Genomic DNA, 7951 nt, shown 5'->3' on the forward strand with positions numbered 1-7951 from the left:
CACACATTCATGTTTGGACTGTATCTTTGTCATGCATGGAAGGATTTTTTAAATAATCTGAAATATATGGCAACATGACGATATCCATGTCCCTACCTTTAAGGTCAAGGTCACACTTGGAGATTGAAGGAACAAATTTGTGTCCAGACTGTAACTTTGTCATGCATTGAAGGATTTTCTAATTACTTTGCATAAAGATCTAACACATCAAGATGATGTGTCATGTTCAAGACCCATGTCCCTACCTCCGAGATCAAGGTTGTAAATTTAGCACTTCATTTCACAACAATATTAAGCAATTAGTTAGTTTTTATTATCTTTTCCTTTCATAATACCTTTTGCAATACTTATAAAACCTTTTCTGGGGCATTTTTTTTTTTTTGGGGGGGGGGGGGGGCTTTGTAGTTACATAACAGGCTTATATTCTGTGGAAAGTGGTGAAATATTCCAAAATATTTTAAGAACACACATGACTATCTATCCTTTTCCACTTTTCCATTATCAGTATGTCAAGTGAGCTTTACTTGGTTATGCATTATGTCTTTATTTGTGGCTTCATATTACAAATGAGATCTTAAGTTTCTTATGCAAACAAGAGCTATGCTGAAATATATATCCTCAGTTACAAATTTACAAGGTATTGCAGAGAAAATTATGCCTTCAAGATAGACAGCAAATTTATTGTTGAAAAAAGCACACATGATTTTTCGTGGAATGTGAAGACAAAAGAAAATCGGTGTAAATTTTTTTGAGGTACTAGTATCATATTAGCACCATAGGATAATTGAACTTTCTTGTTTGCATATAGAGGGGCATAAGTTTGTGAATAATAAATTGATTGCAGAGAAAATCAGACTCATTGAAATCCTTTGTAAGATATCCTGCAGAAACAAATTGTCTAAGGACAGATGGACAACGCCATACACCGATGTTTCTTTAGGCATATAACAAAAGCTGTAACTGAAGAGTGACCTATGCCCCCGAAAGGAAACTTTGATATAATATCCCCAATATATGCCAAAAATCTAGTAATATATGCACGACCGCTCTTGATTATATCATTCCTAAAATTTCATTTATTCCATTAGAAGTATTGGACAAATAGGCCTAGTCTTTTTAAAAAAAAAGAAAAAAAAAGATGTTACTATTTATAGCTCTGGCCGCCATTTTGTGCAGCGGAGTGGAACGTGCCAGCAATATGCACAACTAAGAATGGCACTGATCATTCTTGTGAAGTTTCACTGAATTTCCCCCAGCGGCATTGGAGATGAAGCGTGGACAAGATTACCAGATGGAAGGACGGACAGTGTTTCCTTACAGGATACGATACTGGTTAGTTCCAGGAAACAATCTTAAATGTGATTAAGTTGCAAGAACTTTTTTCACAATCAGGGGCGTAATTAACACATGTACCACTTTTGACTTGCATTTTTAAGAAAATATTAAGTGTTAATCATGTAAGAATAAAACACATCATTTCTTCTTTTTTCCAGACAAATGTTATGTTATGATAGGAGAGTCCCATTAGATGAAATGTGTAGCAGAATTCAAGTAAGTTATCTCTCAAGCTGTATGGTATTCTGTTGTTGTTATTTTTAACATAATTGTGATTATCTGTGTGAAACGCTCTATTTTAGACAATTTTTTATACTTTAGACATTTGTCTTTATGATATCAATTATTGGTTAATAAACATTATAATAAATGATCATTTGAAATATACAGTTTATTCTTCACAGCAGAAAATGAGCATAATATCACTTTATAATGTACATACTTAAAAAAGTAGCTACAGATGTATCAATTGTACCGTATTGACTTTTATAAAGAAAATAATTTGCCATCATCATTGTTAATTGCAAGAGGCAATTGCTATGATTTGTGACTTGGCAAAATAATTTTTGTATTTTGTGTTATGTGAACTTTATTTAAGAAGATGACAAAAAGATGACATATGACATAAACAGTGTGACTTGAAAACATGTTAGAAAATAATCGTTAGAGAATTAAATGTTTATTTAATTTTAAATTTCAGTCCCTTACTGGTGATGATGTGAGACAGATTTGTTACAAATATATCTATGATAAATGTCCAGTAGTTGCAGCTATAGGTCAGTATGAAATCTTGTTTATAATTAACCCTTTACTGGCTGAATAATTGAGACCTGTCCAGCTTCCTTTACCTTTGAGGAACTGTCCATTATCAATTTAGGGGACATCAACATGAAAATTCAACCATATAGATCCTGGTCAGACTGCACTAAACTGCAAGCTGGCCTGGCTTCATACTGCCATTCTCGGGTCTAGCTGGTTAAGGGTTCAAAATATTTGTAATTTGACGTTTAGTTTTAATAAATTTGTTGTTCCTTAACATTTAACTTTTAAGAAAAATACAAACATTTTATGTTAGGGTGAGAGTTATTGTATTTACTGTAATTATTATGTAGAAAAATTCGCCAGCTAAATAAGATCAAAAATTTAAAAAAAAAAAAACTCTATTCACAAAAATATGAGATACAAATGTTCATGTCCTCAAACTATTCATTTAGACAAAATAGAAATCAAGAGTGATTGAATACAAATTATGTATTACTTCAAAAAAAAAGTGATCGCTTTTCGTCCGGCGTCCCGCCGTTCATAAACTTTTACTTTTAATGACATCTCATCATAAACCGCTAAGTCAATTTCATCAAAACTTCACAGGAATGTTCCTTTGGTAGTCAACTTCAAAAATTGTTCAAAGAATTTAATTCCAAGCAAAACTCTGGTTGCCATGGCAACCGAAAGAAAAAACTTATAATATCTTCTTTTAGAAAGCAGAAAGAGCTAGAGCTTAAATATGTGGCATAAAACATCATCTAGTCCGTGTCTACCAAGTTTGTTAAAATAAATGCCCTGGGGTCACAAATTGGCCTTGGCCCAGGGGCCTATATACAGGTGAATTTCAAGGCCATCATGTCCCTCTTATTCAAAATCTTACATAAATAATAAAAATGCTTTATGCTTGTTTTTTCCAGGACCAATTGGTGGATTGATGGATTACAACAGGTTACGAGCATCTATGTACTGGTTAAGAAAATAAACAATTATTTATTACAATTAAGACTGTTACTGTAGGTGTAAAACCTATGACTTTATATACATGATCACACCATGCCAGATATGATGACAGCCTAGGAAATGTTACGCTCTTATATCAAGATTGGACACCACAAATTGGAATTATTTAATTGTGATAGATTGAGTATTTTTTATGTGTATTTGTTTTTCGTTTTTGCGTTGGCATGGTAGATTTTTAAATATTAAAAATTGCCAGAAAACTGAAATGGAGTTGTTTAATTTGTCAACATCAGTTATTTCACATGGTATAAATGATGTATTTCCTATACTGGTGTTTACCATAATAGTTATGCCCTGAAGGGTCTGCCGGTTTAACCCCACTTACACAACATTCATGTCCGGAATGTAACTTTGTCATGCAATGAAGGATTTTTAAATAACAGCATATATGTCTACCACATTAAGACTATGTGTTGCATCCAAGACTCCTGTCCCTACAGCCTTGGTCACGGTTGCACTCCTAGTTTGAAGGTTCTTATTGTCACAAAAAGAGTTTGAATGTGATCATTCCTTTCTGGACTGGAACTTTTGTCATGCATTGAAGGATTTAAAAAAAACTTGGCACAAATGTCTACCACATCATGATGATGTGTTTAATCTAAGACATATCTCTACCTCAAAGGTCAAGGTCACACAGTTTGAAGGTTCACAATTACAGTTTAAAGGTATACACACACATTCATGTTTGGACTGTATCTTTGTCATGCATGGAAGGATTTTTAAATAATCTGAAATATATGGCAACATGACGATATCCATGTCCCTACCTTTAAGGTCAAGGTCACACTTGGAGATTGAAGGAACAAATTTGTGTCCAGACTGTAACTTTGTCATGCATTGAAGGATTTTCTAATTACTTTGCATAAAGATCTAACACATCAAGATGATGTGTCATGTTCAAGACCCATGTCCCTACCTCCGAGATCAAGGTTGTAAATTTAGCACTTCATTTCACAACAATATTAAGCAATTAGTTAGTTTTATTATCTTTTCCTTTCATAATACCTTTTGCAATACTTATAAAACCTTTTCTGGGGCATTTTTTTTTTTTTGGGGGGGGGGTGGGCTTTGTAGTTACATAACAGGCTTATATTCTGTGGAAAGTGGTGAAATATTCCAAAATATTTTAAGAACACACATGACTATCTATCCTTTTCCACTTTTCCATTATCAGTATGTCAAGTGAGCTTTACTTGGTTATGCATTATGTCTTTATTTGTGGCTTCATATTACAAATGAGATCTTAAGTTTCTTATGCAAACAAGAGCTATGCTGAAATATATATCCTCAGTTACAAATTTACAAGGTATTGCAGAGAAAATTATGCCTTCAAGATAGACAGCAAATTTATTGTTGAAAAAAGCACACATGATTTTTCGTGGAATGTGAAGACAAAAGAAAATCGGTGTAATTTTTTTTGAGGTACTAGTATCATATTAGCACCATAGGATAATTGAACTTTCTTGTTTGCATATAGAGGGGCATAAGTTTGTGAATAATAAATTGATTGCAGAGAAAATCAGACTCATTGAAATCCTTTGTAAGATATCCTGCAGAAACAAATTGTCTAAGGACAGATGGACAACGCCATACACCGATGTTTCTTTAGGCATATAACAAAAGCTGTAACTGAAGAGTGACCTATGCCCCCGAAAGGAAACTTTGATATAATATCCCCAATATATGCCAAAAATCTAGTAATATATGCACGACCGCTCTTGATTATATCATTCCTAAAATTTCATTTATTCCATTAGAAGTATTGGACAAATAGGCCTAGTCTTTTTAAAAAAAAAGAAAAAAAAAGATGTTACTATTTATAGCTCTGGCCGCCATTTTGTGCAGCGGAGTGGAACGTGCCAGCAATATGCACAACTAAGAATGGCACTGATCATTCTTGTGAAGTTTCACTGAATTTCCCCCAGCGGCATTGGAGATGAAGCGTGGACAAGATTACCAGATGGAAGGACGGACAGTGTTTCCTTACAGGATACGATACTGGTTAGTTCCAGGAAACAATCTTAAATGTGATTAAGTTGCAAGAACTTTTTTCACAATCAGGGGCGTAATTAACACATGTACCACTTTTGACTTGCATTTTTAAGAAAATATTAAGTGTTAATCATGTAAGAATAAAACACATCATTTCTTCTTTTTTCCAGACAAATGTTATGTTATGATAGGAGAGTCCCATTAGATGAAATGTGTAGCAGAATTCAAGTAAGTTATCTCTCAAGCTGTATGGTATTCTGTTGTTGTTATTTTTAACATAATTGTGATTATCTGTGTGAAACGCTCTATTTTTAGACAATTTTTTATACTTTAGACATTTGTCTTTATGATATCAATTATTGGTTAATAAACATTATAATAAATGATCATTTGAAATATACAGTTTATTTCTTCACAGCAGAAAATGAGCATAATATCACTTTATAATGTACATACTTAAAAAAGTAGCTACAGATGTATCAATTGTACCGTATTGACTTTTATAAAGAAAATAATTTGCCATCATCATTGTTAATTGCAAGAGGCAATTGCTATGATTTGTGACTTGGCAAAATAATTTTTGTATTTTGTGTTATGTGAACTTTATTTAAGAAGATGACAAAAAGATGACATATGACATAAACAGTGTGACTTGAAAACATGTTAGAAAATAATCGTTAGAGAATTAAATGTTTATTTAATTTTAAATTTCAGTCCCTTACTGGTGATGATGTGAGACAGATTTGTTACAAATATATCTATGATAAATGTCCAGTAGTTGCAGCTATAGGTCAGTATGAAATCTTGTTTATAATTAACCCTTTACTGGCTGAATAATTGAGACCTGTCCAGCTTCCTTTACCTTTGAGGAACTGTCCATTATCAATTTAGGGGACATCAACATGAAAATTCAACCATATAGATCCTGGTCAGACTGCACTAAACTGCAAGCTGGCCTGGCTTCATACTGCCATTCTCGGGTCTAGCTGGTTAAGGGTTCAAATATTTGTAATTTGACGTTTAGTTTTAATAAATTTGTTGTTCCTTAACATTTAACTTTAAGAAAAATACAAACATTTTATGTTAGGGGTGAGAGTTATTGTATTTACTGTAATTATTATGTAGAAAAAATTCGCCAGCTAAATAAGATCAAAAATTTAAAAAAAAAAAACTCTATTCACAAAAATATGAGATACAAATGTTCATGTCCTCAAACTATTCATTTAGACAAAATAGAAATCAAGAGTGATTGAATACAAATTATGTATTACTTCAAAAAAAAAGTGATCGCTTTTCGTCCGGCGTCCCGCCGTTCATAAACTTTTACTTTTAATGACATCTCATCATAAACCGCTAAGTCAATTTCATCAAAAACTTCACAGGAATGTTCCTTTGTAGTCAACTTCAAAAATTGTTCAAAGAATTTAATTCCAAGCAAAAACTCTGGTTGCCATGGCAACCGAAAAAAAAAAACTTATAATATCTTTTTTTAGAAAGCAGAAAGAGCTAGAGCTTAAATATGTGGCATAAAACATCATCTAGTCCCGTGTCTACCAAGTTTGTTAAAATAAAATGCCCTGGGGTCACAAATTGGCCTTGGCCCAGGGGCCTATATACAGGTGATTTCAAGGCCATCATGTCCCTCTTATTCAAAATCTTACATAAATAATAAAAATGCTTTATGCTTGTTTTTTTCCAGGACCAATTGGTGGATTGATGGATTACAACAGGTTACGAGCATCTATGTACTGGTTAAGAAAATAAACAATTATTTATTACAATTAAGACTGTTTACTGTAGGTGTAAAACCTATGACTTTATATACATGATCACCACACATGCCAGATATGATGACAGCCTAGGAAATGTTACGCTCTTATATCAAGATTGGACACCACAAATTGGAATTATTTAAATTGTGATAGATTGAGTATTTTTTTATGTGTATTTGTTTTTCGTTTTTGCGTTTGGCATGGTAGATTTTTAAATATTAAAAAATTGCCAGAAAACTGAAATGGAGTTGTTTTAATTTGTCAACATCAGTTATTTCACATGGTATAAATGATGTATTTCCTATACTGGTGTTTACCATAATAGTTATGCCCTGAAGGGTCTGCCGGTTTAACCCCCACTTACACAACATTCATGTCCGGAATGTAACTTTGTCATGCAATGAAGGATTTTTAAATAACAGCATATATGTCTACCACAATTAAGACTATGTTTGCATCCAAGACTCCTGTCCCTACAGCCTTGGTCACGGTTGCACTCCTAGTTTGAAGGTTTCTTATTGTCACAAAAAGAGTTTGAATGTGATCATTCCTTTCTGGACTGGAACTTTTGTCATGCATTGAAGGATTTAAAAAAAAAACTTGGCACAAAATGTCTACCACATCATGATGATGTGTTTAATCTAAGACATATCTCTACCTCAAAAGGTCAAGGTCACACAGTTTGAAGGTTCACAATTACAGTTTAAAAAAGGTATACACACACATTCATGTTTGGACTGTATCTTTGTCATGCATGGAAGGATTTTTAAAATAATCTGAAATATATGGCAACATGACGATATCCATGTCCCTACCTTTAAGGTCAAGGTCACACTTGGAGATTGAAGGAACAAATTTGTGATCCAGACTGTAACTTTGTTTTCATGCATTGAAGGATTTTCTAATTACTTTGCAATAAAGATCTAACACATCAAGAGATGTGTGTCATGTTCAAAGACCATGTCCCTACCTCCGAGATCAAGGTTTGAAATTTAGCACTTCATTTTCACAACAAATATTAAGCAATTAGTTAGTTTTATTTATCTTTCCTTTCATAATCCATTCTC

The 7951-nt window shown here is 33.0% G+C and overlaps 2 long non-coding RNA genes across 2 annotated transcripts; both read left to right on the forward strand.

Annotated features, from left to right (window-relative positions):
• Positions 1-1444: 1444 nt before the first annotated feature.
• On the forward strand, positions 1445-3326 carry LOC132716186 (uncharacterized). The gene is made up of 3 exons (XR_009623779.1): positions 1445-1551; positions 2036-2111; positions 3018-3326. It is a non-coding gene; the product is annotated as an uncharacterized LOC132716186 (long non-coding RNA).
• A 1927-nt stretch (positions 3327-5253) lies between these two features.
• Positions 5254-6925, forward strand: LOC132716187 (uncharacterized). Its single transcript, XR_009623780.1, has 3 exons — positions 5254-5340; positions 5827-5902; positions 6812-6925. It is a non-coding gene; the product is annotated as an uncharacterized LOC132716187 (long non-coding RNA).
• The last annotated feature ends 1026 nt before the right edge of the window (positions 6926-7951 follow it).

The sequence above is a fragment of the Ruditapes philippinarum genome, unplaced genomic scaffold (assembly GCF_026571515.1).
Source record: "Ruditapes philippinarum isolate M1 unplaced genomic scaffold, ASM2657151v2 ctg2601_1_1_1_1, whole genome shotgun sequence".
Lineage (NCBI taxonomy): Eukaryota > Metazoa > Mollusca > Bivalvia > Venerida > Veneridae > Ruditapes > Ruditapes philippinarum.